Genomic DNA, 21,665 nt, shown 5'->3' with positions numbered 1-21,665 from the left:
AGGGATAGACAAATAGATAGATAGATAGATAGATAGATAGATAGATAGATAGATAGATAGATAGATAGATAGATAGATAGATAGATAGATAGATAGATAGATAGATAGATAGATAGATAGATAGATAGATAGATAGATAGATAGAGGGCGCGGTGAAGAAACTGCCGTCTAAACTACTCAAGAATGGAAATAACACTGACATCTCATTTTAACAGATATAGTTACCAAAATTACATAAAAATATCTTCAAATACTGAAGAATAAATTTATTCAATAAAATCGCTATTGGCTTCAATCACGGCCTCCAGACGACTTCGGAATCTCCTGCAACTATTCTGGACGATCCTCCTTGTTTCAGTTGGTGAATGCTGCCATAATCCTTTCCTTCAGGTGATCTTTAGTGTTACAAAGAGTTTTGTTGCTCTCTTTCTCAACTGTGCATCATACATTATGCAGTCTGCGGAGTTAGGTTCTCCTGCTTATGTGCCATGGTGCAGAGTCCTGTTGCCAGACATAGGGTCTTCCAGCAGCCACCTTCTTGACTGAGGGCAGCACTACCGCCACCAGGCACTTGATGTAGACCTCCGTGTTGAGTCTGAGGCCGTGTGGGAAGATGAATGGGGGCATAACGTCGCCATCACTAGTGATCACTCTCCATCCACCCTGATGTTGACTGGATGTTTGACTTTTATCTCTCTCAGTACATGTCCTCAGATTGACACCCAGAAACTCTGAATGTTCGTATTGGAGCTTCCGGCACGAATGAAAAGCAGCACAGCATGTCGTTTCCAAATTTCTAGCAGAGTGAAAAGCGTCATGGTTTTTTCTTTCTGTTTTTTTGGGGTTTTTTTTCAGAAACGGTGCTCAACTAACGCTATTATACTGTAATCAACAAAATCAAAATCAAACAATGCACATGCGCGAAATTAAACATATAAAATTGCGACAATTTACCCGTAGATAGATAGATAGATAGATAGATAGATAGATAGATAGATAGATAGATAGATAGATAGATAGATAGATAGATAGATAGATAGATAGATAGATAGATAGACATATACATAAATAGTTCATGTAGCAGTATTTTTCAAAATAGTTCCTACTCTTCCTATTTTGGAATGCAATCTGGTTCGGCCTTTTCGGAGGTATTCAACAGTTAGAGTAGCGAATTTTCTTCCACAGTCTGAAATGGCAGGCATGCAGAGTGGATTTCAAAGTCGAGCAGAAAAAAGTCCGTGGGGACCAAATAGGGAGAGTATACACACCACCCGCGCGCACCAGTACAAACATATTTATACACACAAGGAGACACACAATCTGTCTATGCATATACACAGGAAACCACTTAAGACCACAGATAATCTTATCAAACTTAACGGGCCCCAAATCATTTGCATAATATTAGGTGCCAGCTATTGTTATCGAAAAGAGTTATTCATCCTAATGTGATATCAATAAGCGGCTGCTACAGCATAAAGTATATGCAGTAGATGAACACGGAACACATAGGTGAATACAAATGGTTGGAGTGATCACTAGTGATGGCGACGTTTATGCTTCTATTCTTTTTCCAACACGACCTCAGACTCAACACGGAGGCCTACATCAAGTGCCTGGAACGTGGGAAAAGTATCTCTATGTCTTTTGCCATCTATAAACATACATGCTTTTATTGTACACACAAATATACATGTTTCATACAAATGAAATGATTTCAATCAGAACAACAGAGTTCATCTCTATTTTTATAGCCACCGACTCCAGTACAATACTGGAGCAATGATAACTATTGATAACTATTTCTGTTTGAAGCTGATTTTTCTTGAATAAGACAATCAGTGGCGGAAAACCTTTATCGATCTGATTAGATTGATGCAGTTACTCGTTATCTTCAGCATCTATATGGCAATGGTTTTCAAAAAATATGTCCAGAAGAATGAAGTTCACAGAATAAGGAGCTGGGTGAAGCATTGCGCTTGGGCCAAGAAGGTGAGATGTAGGAAACATGGCGAAAGAAGAGACGTATAGGATGAGAGGTCTTTCGTGCAGAAGGTTTCAGTTAAATATTTCAGAACAGAGGCTTTGTTGCAGAGATAAAAACAAAAGACAAAGCCACACGGTTGTAAACCAACGTCTGTAGCTAACCGGTGAAAGAAGGATTTCCAGTCAATGGAAGGACTTCCGAAACCACTACTGATCAACGGAATGACCTTCGATTAGTTGCGTGTGACAATACGCGTCTGACTACAACGTAGAGTAACAGGAACTGATTTAAACTTATTTCTCGGCCCTAAAAAGGAATCTTAATCTTTGTGATGCAGCTTTAGAAATATCATACATTCTGGCAAGGCGGTGAGCTGGCAGAATCGTTGGCACACCGGCAAATATGCTTAATGGCATTTTGTTCGTCTTTATGTTCTGAGTTAAAATTCCACCAGGGTTCACTTTGCCTTACATCCTTTTGGGGTCGATAAAATAAGTACCAGTTGAACACTGGGGTCGATGTAATCGTCTTACTCCTCCATAAATTTCTACTCTTCTGCCAAAATTTGAAATCAATATTGTATATGCTGGGAAGGCGGCGAGTTAGTAGAATCGTTAGCACGCTGGGCAAAATGGGTAGCGACATTTCGTCCGTCTTTACGTTCTGAGTTCAAATTCTGCTGAGGTCAACTTTGCCTTTTTTTCGTATTGGGGTCGATAAAATAAATTTCAATTGAGTACTGGAGTCAATATAATCGACTAAATCCCTTCCCGAAATTACTGGTTTTGTGCCAAAATTTGAAATCATAATTACATATGTACATACATGTCTAAGTATATCTGTTGTTGATGACTTTTTATTACCAAAATGTTGAAAGCTTCTTCAAAGGAATCAAAGCACTGTAGTACCGAATGAAGAAGTGTGTGGACCGCAACGGGGACTATATTGAAAAATAAACCTCATTTGGTCACATTCCATGAGAGCATCTTGGTCAACCTATGAAACTTTTCAGCCGACGCTTTTTATGTAGATATACACAAATTAATATTCTCTTTAAAAAGTTTTACAGTTTTCCTTTTAGGCTGACCTTAAACACCAAATAATTGATAGATATACACTAGAACATAAGCGTTTACCTGTTTATAATCATTCTGAACCGAAAGCGGTGAGTTAATGATTGTTATGGCGTTTGGAATAATGGTTGTGTGGGGTCCAGACAGCAGAAACAGCTCTCGTTGTTTATTACTCTGAAAGGCCTCCGTAACTTAAAGCAAATCCCTTTATCACAAAACACGTGCATGTCTGCAAACACACGCATTCTCATTTTTAAACATAGAGGTCTATATGCTGAGATTCTCAAAAGCGTACACATATTCTACGTTCAAACATGCACACACACACACACCTATATAAATGCTTGTGTGTGTGTGTGTGTGTTTGTGTGTGTGTATACACGTAGAGCTCTAAAGATGTATACATAGGTGAACAAAATAACAATACTATTCTACACACACACAGAACCGTACACACATAGACACATACTTCTATATACATACATGCATCCACATATACATACATAAACATACACACAAACACACACACACACACATACCATGTATTACAAGACGTCATACTTATCCCCATTTAAACATGGATGTTCTGTTAGAACAAAGTATACTGCGGCAGTTACAATAAGAAAAACTCTCATATTGGGTTTGGGTGCAAAATATACTCTCGTTTATATCGCTAGCGGTGAGGTAAACCCTTACCATCTCCAATGTGATCCATTGGTGATGACCACATGTTCCACTCTATACCAATTGTCCTAACGCTTATGTAGTATGAATATATCACGTGGTCACGTGACCGACCAGACCATCAGATGTTGCTACACATCGCTGGTCACAATGCGTTCGCATTGTTTTAGCCTTCGAATAAAGCCACCCCGCTGGCTAAGCGAGCAGGCCAACAGAAGAAAGAGTGAGAGAAAGAGTGGTGAAAGAGTACAGTAGGGATCACTACCCCCTGCCGGAGCGTCGTGGAGCTTTTAGGTGTTTTCGCTCAATAAACACTCACAACAACCGGTCTGGGAATCGAAACCACGATCCTACGACCGCGAGTCCGCTGCCCTAACCACTTGGCCATTGCGCCTCCACAGTATGAATATATAGCCATCTGTATATGCAGACACCACTTGTTGCAGAGATGTTAGATAGATAGATAGATAGATAGATAGATAGATAGATAGATAGATAGATAGATAGATAGATAGATAGATAGATAGATAGATAGATAGATAGATAGATAGATAGATAGATACGCTTTTGCTCTTATAATTGTTTCAGTCATTTGACTGGCTATGCTGGGGCACAGTACAAAACCAGCAATTTCAGGGGAAGATGTAAGTGGATTACATCGACTCAACTGTTACTTTTTTTTCGACCCCTAAAGGATGACCAGCGATGTACAATTAAATCTGTCATATATGAGGTAATTACTGCAACGTTAGATGATAATACAACCGATAAGAAGACTTATCCTCATACGATTAAGCGGGAAATAATGGGGAAACCCACACCTTATGTTAACGCATCAAATAAATGTAAGCTGTGCTTAGCTGAAAGAGCTCAGATACTTTTCGGATCTAAGATCTCTCATCATCATTATTGTTCGACCGTGGTCGAGACAATGGAATTTACCATGCTACGCCAGACTTCACGGCCCATCATGGCATTACGGAGGTCCTGTTGCTGGATGCCTGTATCCCTGGAGATTACATCAAGGTAGGAGAGTGTGCGCCCTCTGGTATTGCGAGTAGATGGCGTCCAGAGGAGAAGAGTAGAAATTACTTCTTTTTCAGCTCTACACAATGTCCAGCAAACTGGACTCTCCTACCTTTCACAAAATCTCTAACTCATTACTGAACCCTAGATCTGAAAATTTCAGCGATTGTACATATATGCCTAAGTTCCTTTTGAAGAACTGGAAAATTCTGCTGACATCTGATTAATTTGTCGTTATTTTTTCCAGCCTTGTAATTTAAGGTTTAAGGGAGATAACCCTTTTACCTTTTTACTGATTTTTTATTATTTTATTATTTTTCCACATTTTCTATATGCTTCCTTCTCGACTTGTTGCGCTTCTTCTTTCATTCAATTTTTAGTTCGTTATGCTATGTGGCTTGTGCGTGATGACTATGCGGAGCTGTTACACATGTTATAATTCATTATTTTGCTTGTCCTCAGAAACAACAAACTATTAGTAACACGCTCCTATTTTATTATGCCGGCTACAGCCATCATAATACTTATAGCATTTTTATGGGGTTGTAGCGAGCTATGTCAATATAATGTAGGATAAATGCAATAAATAATAATAATAATAATAATAATAATAATAATAATATAATAATAATAATAATAATAATTGGATTTTGGAAGCACTCCGTCGGTTACGACGACGAGGGTTCCGGTTGATCCGAATCAACGGAATAGTCTGCTCGTGAAATTAACGTGTAAGTGGCTGAGCACTCCACAGACACGTGTACCCTTAACGTAGTTCTCGGGGATATTCAGAGTGACAAGGCCGGCCCTTTGAAATACAGGTACAACAGAAACAGGAAGTAAGAGTGAGAGAAAGTTGTGGTGAAAGAGTACAGCAGGGATCACCACTATCCTCTGCCGGAGCCTAGGTGTTTTCGCTCAATAAACACTCACAACGCCCGGTCTGGGAATCGAAACCGCGATCCTATGACCGCGAGTCCGCTGCCCTAACCACTGGGCCATTGCGCCTCCCCAATAATAATAATAATAATAATACTCCATGGAAGGAATTTATAAATATTCTAATGTATCGCTATGTGCGTTTGCGCAAATCACATCTTTCTTACGATCACAGTCCGTATTCCTGAGATGATTACAGTACTGCCCGTAATATATCCTTGGACATCGAGTAGATCATATTCATGCGTTTATTTCTTCAGGCGATTTGGCATTAACGTTGAAGGCAGCGAATGTATAACTGAAAGTTGTTTATCAATTTTGACCAATGAAGGTTTGATTGGGGGTATGTGGGCAGTTCCGTGTGGATTTGGTGGGGAGGAGTAGAAAGTGATGGAAAGAGAGAAAAGAATGGTGATTATAAAGGAGAGGGAGGTGTGTGTGCTGGTTTTAGATTTATTTTCATATTTGAGTATGCAGATGTCAGGATGGGTAGTGTGTTTCATAGGTTTTACTTTAGTCACAGCAGGGGCCCCCTCAGTGAATTCCGATGTGGTAGAATCAGCAAGTACAGCTATTCTGTTGCTGCCATATCACCTAAGAAAATGAACACATGATTATGATCCAACCAATGCCCATGGATACTACGGGCTGTACATTAATCATCCAGGAAATACGGACTACGATCATAAGAAACGTGGGATTTGTGGAAACGCGCGTAGCAATGCATTAAAATATCTATAAATTCCTTGTATGGGGTTATTATTATTATTATTATTATTATTATTATTATTATTATTATACAAAATGCGGCGAGCTAGCAGAATCGTTAGGACGCCGGGCGAAATGCTTAGCTGTATTTCGTCTGCCGCTACGTTCTGAGTTCAAATTCCGAGACGGTTGACTTCGCCTTTCATCCTTTCGGGGCCGATGAATTAAGCAACAGTTGCGTACTGGGGTCGATCTAATCGACTGCGCCAATCCCCCAAAATTTCTGGCCTTTTGCCTAGAGTAGAAAAGATTATTATTGTGGTGTTAATTTGCCCTTCTCTGTTCTTCCTTTAATTATTACTTCTATCATTCACCCTGCGGGTTTATATTAAGCCTGTTGGATCTTACCCTGGAGGCGTGTACTGTTTCCATTTATATCAGTCGAAGTCTTACGGATCTCCTTTTGATTTTGGAAATACTACGATAGGCAAGATCCGGCATGATGAGCTAATGAGGTGATGGCCAGGATTATAATTATTCCCTCAATCCCTAATCTCTCTCTCTCTCTCTCTCTCTCTCTCTCTCTCTCTCTCTCTCTCTCTCTCTCTCTCTCTCTTTATATATATATATATACACATCTAATGTAGGATAACATTTTTCGAAAAAAATTCTATCTATGGCCAGCATATTAAAAAATACTTTTAAAGGTTAAATTTATAAACAATTTATACGTAAGGGCAAAAGAAAAAAATTTCTAATACCAAAATATGCCGAAAGAAGACACAACGTCAATAACCATTTAATTGACGTTGTGTCTTTTTTCGGTATATTTTGGCATAGGAATTTTTTTCTTTTGCCCTTACTTATAAATTGTATATTTATATATATTTATGTATATATATATATATATATATATATATATATATATATATATATATATATATATATATATATATACGTGTGTGTGTGCGTATGTGTCTGTGTGCGCTAGCGTGTGCGTGCAAATAGATAAATACATGCGTCTTCTCTCTCATTGTTGCAAAGCGACAACAAATGAAGTAGCAAACATAAATAAAATGCCATTTAAAATAAAGCGGGCTTTTTTTCTTTCTGAATTCCTTAGTTCTTAAGGTTTACAGTAACCAAAAATAAACACTGAATGTTTTTAGTTTCTTTCCCTTTAGTATAGGCAGTGGAAGGATATATTTTGAAGGGTTCCTGTTATCCTTTCAACAACTAACTGAATCCACTGTTGTTGTGTCAAGAAATGATACTGAGAATAATAAAACAAATAATGACTATTGTTGTTTTGTAGATATTTTTTTAACGACAGGATTTTATTTACATGTTCTTTTTCTTTGTCTGACTTTTATATCTGCCGTGCATGTTGATATTGATGCTCTTGTTGTGCTTGGTAGTCATAGTGGTGACTCTGTTTGCGTTTGTGTTGGTGATAGCAATGGATTGGAGATTGTGGGGAGGGGGTTACAGTTTTTAAAAAAATAAAGAACGATGAATTAAGTATTTCCGGCTAAATCATTGTAGCCGTGAAAAATAATTCAGGTGATAATGGCGACGATGACTGTAGTGATGGTGAATGCACCACAATAGAATAAGAATGCGGAAGACATATATATATATCTTTTATCTCTTCTATTTTTTACTTATTTCAGTTATTAGACTGCGGCTATGCTGGGTCACCACCTAGAGAAATTTTTAGTCGAGCGAATCGACCTTAGTACTTACTTTTTTTTAAACCTGGTAATTATTGTATCGATCACTTTGGCCGACCGCCGCTTGAGTATGGAGACATAAACAAACCAACCACGGTTTTCAACCAGTGGTGGGGGACAAACACACACATACACACATATATATATGGCACAGAAGTGGCTTAACCACATAGTTCTGTAAACGGTCCCACTGCGTGGCAGCTTGGGCAAGGGTTTTCTACTGTAGCCTCGGACCACCCAAGGACTTGTGAGTGGATTAAGTAGGCGGAAACTAAAAGAAGCCCGTCATGTGTATGTGGTGTGTGTGCGCGTGTGTGCGCGTGTGTTCGCGCGTACGTGTGTGTGTGTGTTGTTAGTTCGTGGTTCGGCTGCATTATAGGCGTAAGAGAATATATACTTTCAGTGCGCCTGGTGTTAAAAACACCTGAAAGTCAGTCATAGTCGAGCCAGACAACTCAAATCAGGTCTCTTTCTCGGAGTGACAAATAACGACGTTTCGTCGTTGTTATCACTACACAATATATATTATTAGTAAATTCAACCACTGCTTCATATGTAAATTAACCAGGAATGAATGGTTAAAAATGAAGAAAACGAGAGATGAAGCCGCCGTGGAAATATTGGATCTTTTCGGTTTGAACGACAGTTTTTTCTAGCGGTGTCATATGAAATTGTCACCCATAATTATGACCCTAGAATCGATCTATTGCATTTCAATCTCTTTTAGGGTTAGGGTTAGGGTTAGAGTTAGAGTTAGGGGTGGGGGAAGGGTATCTTTTTTTTCTTCACAAATGTAAATAAACCCAATCTGTTTCTTAAACGAGGGACATATTCATACGGCACAGAATGTTTTTTAACTCAATAGACGTCACTGATTACAAACTATAGAATTTTCTCAATAAAGCCAAGAGAAAAAGATGTTTTATAAACACATTCTACCAGTATACGAAGCTTAACATTTTTTAATTACCTAGAAATTATGTTAAAAACTGCCGTTCAAACCCAAAAGATCCGAAATATTGTTTAAATACCTTCAAATTGCTCTTCTAATGTTTTAAAAATTGTTTATGTCTTAAAAGCCTTTCGGGATCGATCAAATGAGTACCAGTTGAATCGACTTCCCTCTCCTCCAAAATGTCAGGCTTTGTGCCGATAGAAAAGAGGATTTCTCTTGTATTTGCCCTTACGTTTTCTTTGATTTTTGTTTGCCCTTGTGGCCAATAAATCAGAATTATGATTATCATTATCATTATTATTATTATTATTATCTTGGGTAGATTTAATCAACTAACTTACTGTTGTTGTTGTTACTGCTGAGATTTCTGTTGCTGTTCTAGTTGTCGTTGTCCTGACAAGATGTGTTTACATCTACTCCTGTTTTGACGAATTTGGCGATTTTTTGGCTTTCACTTTGTCCTATCAAGCGGAGACGAGAAGTTTGCTTTCATTATCTTTTGCTCAGTTTTGTTGTTATTTTTGAACAGTTTTGTTGAATTCTTTTTTTTTTTTTGTTGATTCTGTTTCAACAAGGCGCTTTATATGGTGGTTTGCAGAAAGATGTACTTGCCACAGCGATGATAGTACCAATATAAACAAATAAACTCCCAGCTAAGACATATTTGTGAATAAAGTATTAGCATAGATTTGAAAAAGAAAGAAAAATAAAAGAAAGCTAACATCGCCGAACAAACACACAAAGAAAAATAGTGCTTGTAACAGATAAGGATGACAATATTGACTTAACCATTAGCAATGAAAAGACAAACAACCACAAAACACACACATGCACAAATTTTTCCAAGCGTAAATACTGTTTTCTAGTATGGGCAAAATTTCACTGAGCCTAACTACTTTCTAATGTAGGCAGAAAACCTCAACCATGGGAGAGATGCACTCGGTTATATCGACCCAAGCTCTTGACTATTGGGTTATCCATCTAGAAGAATTTAAAGTAAAGTTGACTTTGGTGAGATTGATACTCGGCGTAAAGGACGGCCTATTCCATTGAGAAATGAGCTATTCCTGGAGGAGTGGAGGTGCAATGGCCCAGTGGTTAGGGCAGCAGACTCGCGGTTATAGGATCGCGGTTTCGATTCCCAGACCGGGCGTTGTGAGTGTTTATTGAGCGAAAACACCTAAAGCTCCACGAATCTCCGGCAGAGGATGGTGGTGATCCCTGCTGTACTCTTTCACCACAACTTTCTCTCACTCTTACTTCCTGTTTCTGTTGTACCTGTATTTCAAAGAGCCGGCCTTGTCACTCTCTGTGTCACGCTGAATATCCCCGAGAACTACGTTAAGGGTACACGTGTCTGTGGAGTGCTCAGCCACTTACACGTTAATTTCACGAGCAGGCTGTTCCGTTGATTCGGATCAACCGGAACCCTCGTCGTCGTAACCGACGGAGTGCTTCCCATTCCTGGAGGGTCAAGCAGAGGTGGCGAATGCTTACATTGCTTCCTTCATGCTACCGCCTGATCGTTGTGCATTGCTTACATCTGACCAGACTGGAGCGTCTGCTCTTTTGACTTTCTGAAAGTAACGCGTACCACCGGTCAAACGGTTCACCAGCTGTCAACACCCGCCACGTGGTGGTTTGGGTATGCTGTAGCTAGTGATGCGCATATATGTGCTGATATTATGACGTATCTAGTGGGGGGTTTTTATGGTGAATCCGTGTAGTCGCTCAGACCGTTTTTCTCCCAGCTTGTCTCTTTTAACAAAAGTACCATCATGGGCCAAGCGAGAGCCTAGGCAGGGTATATAGTACCTAGAATGACGTCAAATGCTCGCGGCTTCCTGGCAGTTGCCAAATGAAACTGACCACCAGCCCTTTTGGGGGGATTCAGGAGGCTACAACTCAGAACGTATGTACTTCGCTACTGGTCAGGTCAAACACTACCATCTCAACTTTAGGGCCCAAGAAGGTGATTGCTATCGGGAGAGCCAGACCCTTCCGATATATCTCAATGGCTGCATCTCTCTATTCCAGTTGCCCAGGAGATGCGTACATTTCGTAGCCAGCGAGGTGGGCGTGAAAGAAGCGTTCCTCAGAAATTCTGATCTCGCTGATAGCCGACATTTATCTATATACTGAGCTAAGTTCCTTGGGGAGTGTGACACCGCTTCAGGGGTGACCCCAGACCAAGTGCATTCGCACTGCCTATTCTGAGTAAGGCCAAACTAGGTAAAAGGAAGAAAGTAAGAACTAGTTTTCTCATTTTTGTGGAAAGGCAGTTGCCAAGTATTGGTAGTTGACTCTATTGAAAGATTTCGATTGATCTAGATTGATCAAAGTTTCACCCATATCAGGTCCTTTACCTATCCATTTGTGATATATTGCACGAGATGGAGGTCATATTGAATATATCAGTTTGAGATGGCGCGTGTTTGCGCGTCACCAACTAGACAATTTCAACCTATTCTTCAACACAAGACACAAAGATTGTGTTGTCAAACCTGAGCTGAATCGCAAAGGGACGAAAGCCATTCGTGGCACCCTAGTGCGAAATTTTGAAATCTGCATTTAACGGAATTATGAACCAAAACTTAATAATGTGATGCCCCTTGTTTGTATCCTTTCTCAGCAGACTCCAGAACTCGGAATTTTCCTGTTCTGCTGTTTGTTGCAGAACGGGAAAGCTATATATATATATATATATATAATATATATATATATTATATATATATATATATATATATATATATAATATATATATATATATATATAATTAAAGGGTAGAAATCAATATTAATCAATTAAAACCAGAGGTCCAGTATATATAAAAAATCCGAAGATTAAAAATCTTTTTACATACAAAATTTAGAGGATTGACCACTAAAAGTAGTTAGCCTGTATACTAGAAATAGATGTCAAAATCATTTTCCACGGAGAACGTGTTCTCAAGAAAAAATTCAACAAAAAACCAAAGCGTAAAAATAAGCAAGACAAAGGAAAATATACGAAATAAAAAACGATTACCTATGTACTAATTAGTTTCACTTGTTAATAATTTACGTATATGAATACATAAACATCTGCAAGATCATCAGCATAGTCTGTCGTTTATGAAACACAATTTCTAGAACTAGATACAGGGCGCTCGAACGAAAATGGCGACCGTGGAAAATGGCGATTTTGACGTCTATTTCTAGTATACAGGCTGTCCACTTTTAGTGGTCAATCCTCTAAATTTTGTGTGTAAAAAAATTTTTAATCTTCGGATTTTTAAAAATATACTAGACCACTGGTTTTAATTGATTAATATCAATTTCTACCCTTATTTGATTTCTCTAACCGGTAAATTGACTGCTGTAGTTTATTAACTGCAGAGTAATTTCCGATCCCAGCGCGCCAAAGTGAAGGCATTTGAAAGATACACATAAATATAATTTGTGGAACTCTATGCAATGGTGGATTTCGGTCGAGCGCCCTGTATCCAGTTCTAGAAATTGTTTTTCTTACCACACACTTACTCCTGTGCCTATATATGTATGCATGTATGTATGTATGTATGTATGTATATATATAATATAATATATATATATATTATATGTATATATATATATATGTGTGTGTGTGTGTATATATATATATATGTGTGTATATATATATATATATATATATATAATAATATATATACATATATATATATATATATATATATATATATATTATATATATATATATGTGTGTGTGTGTGTGTTGTTACATATATACATACATATACATATATATATATATATATATATATATAGGGTTTCGAATGTCCTGTCCGTGTTTATGTATCGTCTTCTAAGAGTTATACGTTCTTGTCCATGTTGTATTTTTCTACATACCTTAACATATTTCCAGGCGCCACGTACCCTCTTAACATTAATGTGAGCACATATTCTTAATAACTGGTACGACTCTTTGTTTGTCTCTCTCTCTCTCTCTCACTTTTACTTGATCTGTCCCCTTCTCTCTCTACTCATCCTCTTTTTCTCTTCTCTTTCCTCTGATTCTTTGGTCTAATCTTCCACTACCCTCCTATTTCTTTGTCTCGCTCTGCACTCACAGGTCAATCTTCGACACCCCCATCCTTCTCCTCTCTGATTCCTTCTTTTCTCTCTCTTCTCTCTCTTTGTTGCGTTTGTCCCTCCTCTCTCTCTCTCTCCTCTCTCTCTCTCTTCCGTTGCTTCTCTTTCTTTTCTTTTCTCTCTCTCTGTCACGTGACTGCTGGCCGAAATCTGCCTTTCAGCTTCTGACCAGCGTCGTGTTAACATCGTTGTTTTTCGTCCGCCGCTATAGGCATCGCCGATAAGGCTCCTTTCCTCGCGCCAGAGAAAAAATTTGTTTGCTTGTTATCAGTCGTAAGACACTTGTTGTTGTTTTCACCGTTAATGCTTCTGTATTTCATGTTTCTGTATTCCATTATTTTTTTGTTTTTTTATATTCGTTCCTTTTGCTGTCCTGGGGTCCGTATGCATTCGATCCTTCTTCCAGGAAATCTACGCTCCAGCTTAGTTTTTCTAATGCTCGTTGCTTATTTTTCTTGGAGGGCTGGCCGTGATCTAGTAATCTCAAGATTAATCAGCCGAAATTACTACGATGATCGGTTCTTGACTGAAGACTGAGGGTTTCGAATGTCCTGTCCGTGTTTATTGTATCGTCTTCTAAGAGTTATACGTTCTTGTCCATGTTGTATTTTTCTACATACCTTAATATATATATATATATATATATATATATATATATATATATATATATATATATATATATATAGTGAGAAATTACAAAAAAAAAAATCAAAAGACGAAGACGGGTGTGTAAACAACAAATAGATGTATTAGTTTAACGCTCGGAAAGTGAGAAAGTCTTTTATGTTTCGAGCCTACGCTCTTCGACAGAAAGGAAAAGATGAAAAGATATGAAGATATTAACTCTAAATATTATTGGTCATTGTTATTGGTTAGCCCTTAAAATGATCGAGTATGCTCTGAGGAAGGTTTGGTTATTACTTGAATCAAGACGAGCAACCACAAAGACGATGGACAGTGTCTTTTAATTATTCAAAACAATTATTCTTCTATGACATTTTATCTTGTGTACATGCTGCGATGAAATTTAATCTGAAATCTTTATATATAAAAGTGAAGTTGTGTGTCTGTCTCCTACGATTTAGATTCCTAACTACTCCCACATTTTGCGGTGCAGTTTAACCAAAACCGGGTATCTTATAGTCGTGATTCATATCGAGCCCTTCTGGGTATTAGAGCACGTCTACGATGAGTCTACGATTTTAAAAAGAATTTACCATCAATTTTCCCATTTTTAATGCATTTTTGGCATATATAAGGGAAGTAACTCTCTAAAAATTTATTATTAAATCTCAGAACGTAAAAAGCTACAGTACACCCCCCCCCCCTTTGTGGTTAGCCAAATTGAGATGGCTATTTTACTTTACATCTCTAAAAAATGCTTATATAGTTATTTCCCTTACAAACCCGAGCAACGCCGGGCGATACTGCTAGTATTATATATAATTACAATTTCAGAGAAAAACGAATAAAAACGAAAGCAAGCAACTCACTAGGATAATACGAAACAAGTATCTATGCTTTTTCATTCAGCTGCAAGTCGTTGTAAGTTTGTGTGTGTGTATACGACCGTGCGTGTATACAACTGTGCGTGCATTAATGTATACGTGATTATTTTATTATATTTTCTTCAACATTTTCTCATCCAGTTCTTTTTTATATATATATATATATTTGAATATAATGAATAAAGAAGCGAGAATATAAAATGGATTGAAAGCAGTGTGAAATGAAATGGGGTTGTTGTAAATAGGAGACAGTTTGGCGATTGATTGGATTGCCAGTCTGAGTTAAAACACCATATGAAGTGGTCAACTGACCCCTATAAACTGTGCTTCGTAGATTTGGCACTTGGCCGACAACTCCAACAACTGGGCGAGAAATAAACACTCCCCTTTCTTTCAAAGTTCTATTTTTTCCTCATCGTGCTAATATACAAATGTTTAGTGCGCGTGTGTATGTGTATGTGTATGTGTTTATGTGTGTGTATATGTGTATGTAGATGTGTGTATGTAGATGTGCGTGTGCGTGTGTGTGTGTATATACATAAATGCCAATTTGAACTTCGCGTTAATGTTCTCCCGTTTTTACTTTTAAATTTTCTTACGATAGAGAATCTCTAAGTATGTATTTATGTATATATGCGCATGCGTGTCTGTATGTGCGTGTATCTGTGTATGTGCATGAGTGTACGTATATGTGTGTGCGCGTATGTGTTTGAGTGTGTGTGTATCTGTGTATGTGCATGTGTGTGTGTATGTGTGTGTGTGTGTGCATGAGTGTGTGTGTGTGTGTGTGTGTGTGTGTGTGTGTGTGTGTGTGTGTACGTGTTTCATATTTCGATTTTCTTACTGAGAAAAGTTGGTTCCTAGCCTAGAAACAAGACTCTTTCATTGGAATCTGGACAACATCAGCAGAATAGTCGTGTCCGTATTTATGGATTGATGTGAATTTCTGGATATCTAAAGCAGACCGGCGATGTGTGTGTTTATGAGCGAAACACCTAAGCTCCACGCGGCTCCGGCAGAAGGTAATGGCGAAACTTCTGCTGACTCTTTTGCCACAACTTTCTCTCACTCTTTCCTCTTACAGCTCACCTGCGACGGACCGGCGTCCCGTACATTCTTCAATTCTACATAGTTGTCTTTCTGAGTTAAAACACCATATGAAGTGGTCAACTGACCCCTTATAAACTGTGCTTCGTAGATTTGGCACTTGGCAAATCTACGAACAACTGGGCGAGAAATAAACACGTTTAGGGAAACGTCAACATTATTAACCTATGCTGGGCAACTTATTTCCACTAACTTCTCAACTGATGTGCATAGTTTCTTTCTCTATTCCAGATCAGAGAGAGATAAATAGAAAGAAAGAAAGATAGATAGATAGATAGATAGATAGATAGATAGATAGATAGATAGATAGATAGATAGATAGATAGATAGATAGATAGATAGATAGATAGATATTCACGAGGTTTCTAAAATGAAGTGCATGTTTATTTGGGGAAACATTTAAATACATATGTATTTAAATGTTTCCCCAAATAGGTAAACAGTTGTAGGCCAATAAAGTTGATTACGTGATTATGTGATCAACGAGAGATTGGCTACCGACGATACGATTTCGTGATCCCTGTTTCCTGACATGATCCCTGTACCATGCTCGTTTCTTTAATTTCATTTCATGCTCTGTACTCACCTTAGGTTTTACACTGACGCATATGTGCGCTGAATACTAACGGCAGGTTACTAATATCGCTACACTTAAACGAAATCTTAAAATACACTTATATATGAAGACGGCATCACGACAGTTGCTTTACTAACGATAGCTAGTCACTTGAGATTTGCTCGGGGCGTAAACATTTAATATCTTTTGTATACTTTAATAAGTATATGATTGTATTCCATAGTGTCTTTTGATTGTGAATTCATTATATGACTCTTTTACTCTCTTTTACTTGTTTCAGTCATTTGACTGCGGCCATGCTGGAGCACCGCCTTTAGTCGAGCAAATCGACCCCGGGACTTATTCTTTGTAAGCCCAGTACTTATTCTATCGGTCTCTTTTGCCGAACCGCTAAGTTACGGGGACGTAAACACACCAGCATCGGTTGTCAAGCAATGCTAGTGGGACAAACACAGATACACAAACACACACACACACATACATATATATATATATACATATATACGACAGGCTTCTTTCAGTTTCCGTCTACCAAATCCACTCATAAGGCATTGGTTGGCCCGGGGCTATAGCAGAAGACACTTGCCCAAGATGCCACGCAGTGGGACTGAACCCGGAACCATGTGGTTGGTTAGCAAGCTACTTACCACACAGCCACTCTTGCGCCTATGTCATCATATGTCTAAACATAAATTCATTTTATATTTATCGAAAGACGTTTTATACGCAAAAAGTAATTTCGTTATATCTGCGAGACATTTACTCTGCGCACGCAAGCGAAAGCAGAGTATAGTAATCATTCTTCTTTATCTGTTTGTCTGTGTCTTTGCAAAATTACTGGAAAACAGCGGAACAAATTTTCACTACATTTGGCAGAAATACTCATTGGATGAGTGGCTCAAAATGTTGAACATTTGGCTTGATTATATATATTTTTTAAATTATAAAACAATCGAACTTACAAATTTCCCGATTAGCAAATGATCATATTATTTTGTTCACTTCTGTTTTTCATACGCATAGATCATGATGAACTTATGCGCGTAGACACGTATGCATACAGACATACATACATGCATACGTACATACATAAATACATAGAGATATGCGAATGTATGTGTGCGCGTGCGTGCCTCTGTGTGTGTGTGTGTGTGTGTGTGTGTGTGTGTGTGGTGTGTGTGTGTGTATGTGTGTGTGTATGTGTGTACACCGATGGATTCGAGAGTTGATATCTTAATTTCACCGGTGTATAAATACCTATAATGGTGATACTTAAAATAAATTCATTTCAATAAAAAAGCATGAGTAAGCAACGCATTGTAAGCCACACTTTAATTTTGGGAAAAAGTTATCCGCGCGCAGGGAATTCGTCGTTTCTGCGATGCTTTTGTTTTTGGTTTTTTTTTTGGGGGGGGGTCATTGTTTCTATTGTGAATGTGTGCGAGCAGATGTCTGTGTCAGCTCGTATCGACCCCCTCTTTTTCTCAACCTCATAATTAATAAAGAAATTGTCTGTGTGAGCGAATTCAGAGAGAGAGAGAGGAGAGAGAGAGACAGAGGGAGAGAGAGACAGAGACAGAGACAAAGAGAAAGAGACAGAAAGAGAGACAGAGAGAGGGAGACAGACAGAGACAGAGAAAGAAAGAAAGAAAGAAAGAAAGAAAGAAAGAAAGAAAGAAAGAAAGAAAGAAAGAAAGAAAGGTAAATAGAAGCGGACCTAGAGTCCTTCAAAAGAAAGAATGCATTGGGCATAGAATGGAACAGCGAAGGTTGGAAGGTTTTTGATTACGAGTTCGTTCAACCTGACCCTTAGTTAAATAAAAACAGTAGTAAATAACAAAAACTGAGCGCACAAAGCCTTATTTACCTACAATTGCAGAACCAATTCTTAAAGATATTTTATTATATTTCATCCGACTCCAAGTCCCGACAGTTAATTAGGAAGTAAATCAGAATACAATCAATCTACATGAGAAATGATCGGAGTATTTTATTTTTAATAGTCTCGAAGCCTGAGGAACTGGCAGAATCGTTAGACGTCGGAAAAACATTCCTTGTAGTTTGACATCTTTACTTTCTAGGTTCAAATTCTGTTGGGAGAGAATTTGCCTTTCATCATTCCGGATCAATAAAATGAAATAGCTGTCAAACAGTGAGGCCCATTTAATTAAATCTACCCTCCCCAAGAATGTGTGGTCTCGTTTTAATGTCAGAAATCAATATCGTTTTCTCGGTATTCTGAACATAGTCAGTGAAAACAAGTTTCAACAGCACCAATTACAATTGCCGTTGTTTAATCCCACTCAACGTTGATTAAGCAGGCACACAGCCGTGACCAACCCATCTGTTTCAGTGCATATATAACTATATTATCTCCTGTTTCCCCATATTTAAGATGATGGGGTATAATTTTAGGGTGATTTCGCAAGTGTTTATAGGAGGTCGAGCGACGACTCCATTCTAAACTCGAGCTCCCTCATAGCAATATAGTTGTAATCCCCGGCTGAAACAAATTTGTTCTATTCATATATTAATAACTTGTGAACGGAATAACCATTAGACTTCCTGTTTCCCTTCTAAATTACAGCGCATTTTTCCTAAATCAAAAACTAAGCAATTTTGAATTCTATGCTCAAATTGCATCGGTTTTAAGACATCTCATAATATTAATATGCTTTTGATATTTATGTATTTTAAATTCAGAAGCATGAGATACCTATTTATTTATTACCCACAAGGGGCTAAACACAGAGGGGACAAACAAGGACAGACATAGGTATTAAGTCGATTACATCGACCCCAGTGCGTAACTGGTACTTATTTAATCGACTCCGAAAGGATGAAAGGCAAAATCGACCTCGGCGGAATTTGAACTCAGGACGTAACGACAGACGAAATACCGCTCAGCATTTCGCCCGGCGCGCTAACGTTTCTGCCAGCTCGCCGCCTTCAGCATGAGATACCATATTAGTTACGGTAAGGCAGTGAATAGCATCTACACGATTGGTTGTAGATTATAATGTTGAATCTTTATATATATATATATATATGTGTGTGTGTGTGTGTGTGTGTGTGTGTGTGTGTGTGTGTATATATTATATATATATATATATATATATAGATATATATATATATCTATATATTATATATATATAATATACATACATTATATATATAGGAAGACAGCAAACGGAAAATATGATATACCTGTATATATATATATATATTATATTATATATATATATATATATATATATAATTCAAAAACCGTGTAGTAAATGAACATATGAACATATAATGAATCTGTGTATTTCTGTTTGCTGTCTTATATTTAATCCTGAAAATATTATTATGCAACACACGCACGCATTAATATTTTACCTATATGTGGTGTGTGTGTGTGAGTGTGCGTGTGTGTGTATGCGTGTGTGTGTATGTGTGTGTGTGTGTGTGTGTGTGTATACATGGAAATATAAATGTTATTTAAACTAATATTAATATCCAGCAACATATAAAGCACCACATAGGTAGAATTATAAATATATTAACCAGGTGTACACAAATAGCAGCCTGTAAGTTTACGGCGCTAGCGCCGTAAACTTACTCGCTGCTATTTCTAGCAATGATCGTACTTCGTGTACACGTGTTTTATACGTGTGTGTTTGCATATATATATATATATATATATATTATATATATATATATATATATATTATATATATATATTATACAGTGCACACTTAAACACATAAGAGGTATCCATCATAGGAATACCTACACGCTAGAGAGGACTGTTAAATTCCGAACCACTATTAGAGATAAAATATCGAAGGGAATGAAAAATAAAAACATTTACCATCTAACTCCTGGATCAATGATTTCAGACTTTTTTTAACAAATAAAATAATTTGCTAGGCGAAGCCTCCTTCAGCAGGTACACCTTAGATTAAATATATATACAAGAGGCAATCCAGTATGTGCCCCGTGCTTATACATTCTAATTTTTCAAATCTACCACGAAAAATTTCATTGTTCTCAAGGATGACACAATCAAGATCTTGTGTAACTGAAACCCGAGTGTCTTTTTGGTCAGCTGAAAGCAGTTTTGGCAGAGACTGAGCAAACACGCGTCTCATACCCAAATCTTCAGTGATAATGGACTGAACTGAACCGTAACTAATCTGCACATCCTCTGATAACTCACGGATGGTGATTCGACGATTTCCCCTCACAGCTGCGCGCACATCTGCGATGTTTTTCTCAGTTCTGCCGGTTGCGGGTCTCACAAAACATTCGTTAATATCGACATTTTTCTGCTATCTTCGAAACGTCTGAACCACTAGTACACTTCTGTGCAGCTCATACACTCTTCTCCATACACTTTCTGCAACTTTGCGTCGGCCTCTGAGCAAGTATCACCATGACCACTTTCTCTGTCCTGCTCAATGTGACGATCAGATGCTACACACCTTTCTTTCAAGCACTACTGTAAACAGCGGAAGTTAGCTAGGACGTTCAAGTTTTTGTGCGCATGCACAGCAGAGGTCAAGGTCAATCTGTGCCGTGCGGCTTCACTCTGCGTATTTTAGCTTCGTTACTATGATACCAACAGTACCGATGATTATTGATCAGACTTCATATGTTTACATACGAAAATGTCCGACTTACACAGAAAAGAAATAATATCGAGAATTAAAGGGGTTGGAGAAAAGCATCACAAACCCAACAGCAGTTTCTAGGGGCTCGGTGTTCCAAAGTAATGTTTGTGGATTGATTTGATCGTCGGATGAGACGAACCTCAAGCTTCTGAGAAAAAAATCTTACATTTGAGATGTTGAAAAAAAGTTCAAAGATGTGTGTGTGTGTGTGTGTGTGTGTGTGTGTGTGTGTGTGTGTGTGTGTGTGTGTGTGTGTGTGTGTGTATGTGTGTGGTGATGATGTGTGTTTACATATATATATATATATATATATAATATATATAGATATATTATATATCGGCGTGGTTGTATGATAAGGAGCTTGCTTTTAAACCAGGTACTTATTCCGTCGGATTTTTACCGATCCGGTAGGTTACGAAGACGTAAGCACACCTACACCGGTTGTGAAGCAGTGGAGGTGGGACAACCAAAGACTTATACGCGACTTGTTTCAGTCACATGACTTCAGCCATGCTGGAGAACCGCCTTGAAGGGTTTTTAGTCGAAGAAATCGACCCCAGAACTTATCTTTTATATCCTAGTA

General features: G+C 38.0%; 1 long non-coding RNA gene across 1 annotated transcript in view; it reads right to left on the bottom strand.

Moving 5' to 3' along the window:
* Positions 1 to 3,377: 3,377 nt before the first annotated feature.
* The window catches only part of LOC118766679, an 18,563-nt gene continuing 275 nt past the window's right edge, over positions 3,378 to 21,665 (bottom strand). Inside the window, exons 2-3 of the long non-coding RNA XR_005002601.1 lie at positions 13,060 to 13,063; positions 3,378 to 3,392 (exon numbers count right to left, since the gene is read on the bottom strand). This is a non-coding gene — a long non-coding RNA (uncharacterized LOC118766679). The remainder of the gene's footprint in view (positions 3,393 to 13,059; positions 13,064 to 21,665) is intronic.

This window comes from Octopus sinensis, linkage group LG17 (assembly GCF_006345805.1).
Source record: "Octopus sinensis linkage group LG17, ASM634580v1, whole genome shotgun sequence".
NCBI classification, from domain to species: domain Eukaryota; kingdom Metazoa; phylum Mollusca; class Cephalopoda; order Octopoda; family Octopodidae; genus Octopus; species Octopus sinensis.
Note: the sequence above shows the minus strand (reverse complement) of the source record. Positions and strands in the feature narration are given on the sequence as shown.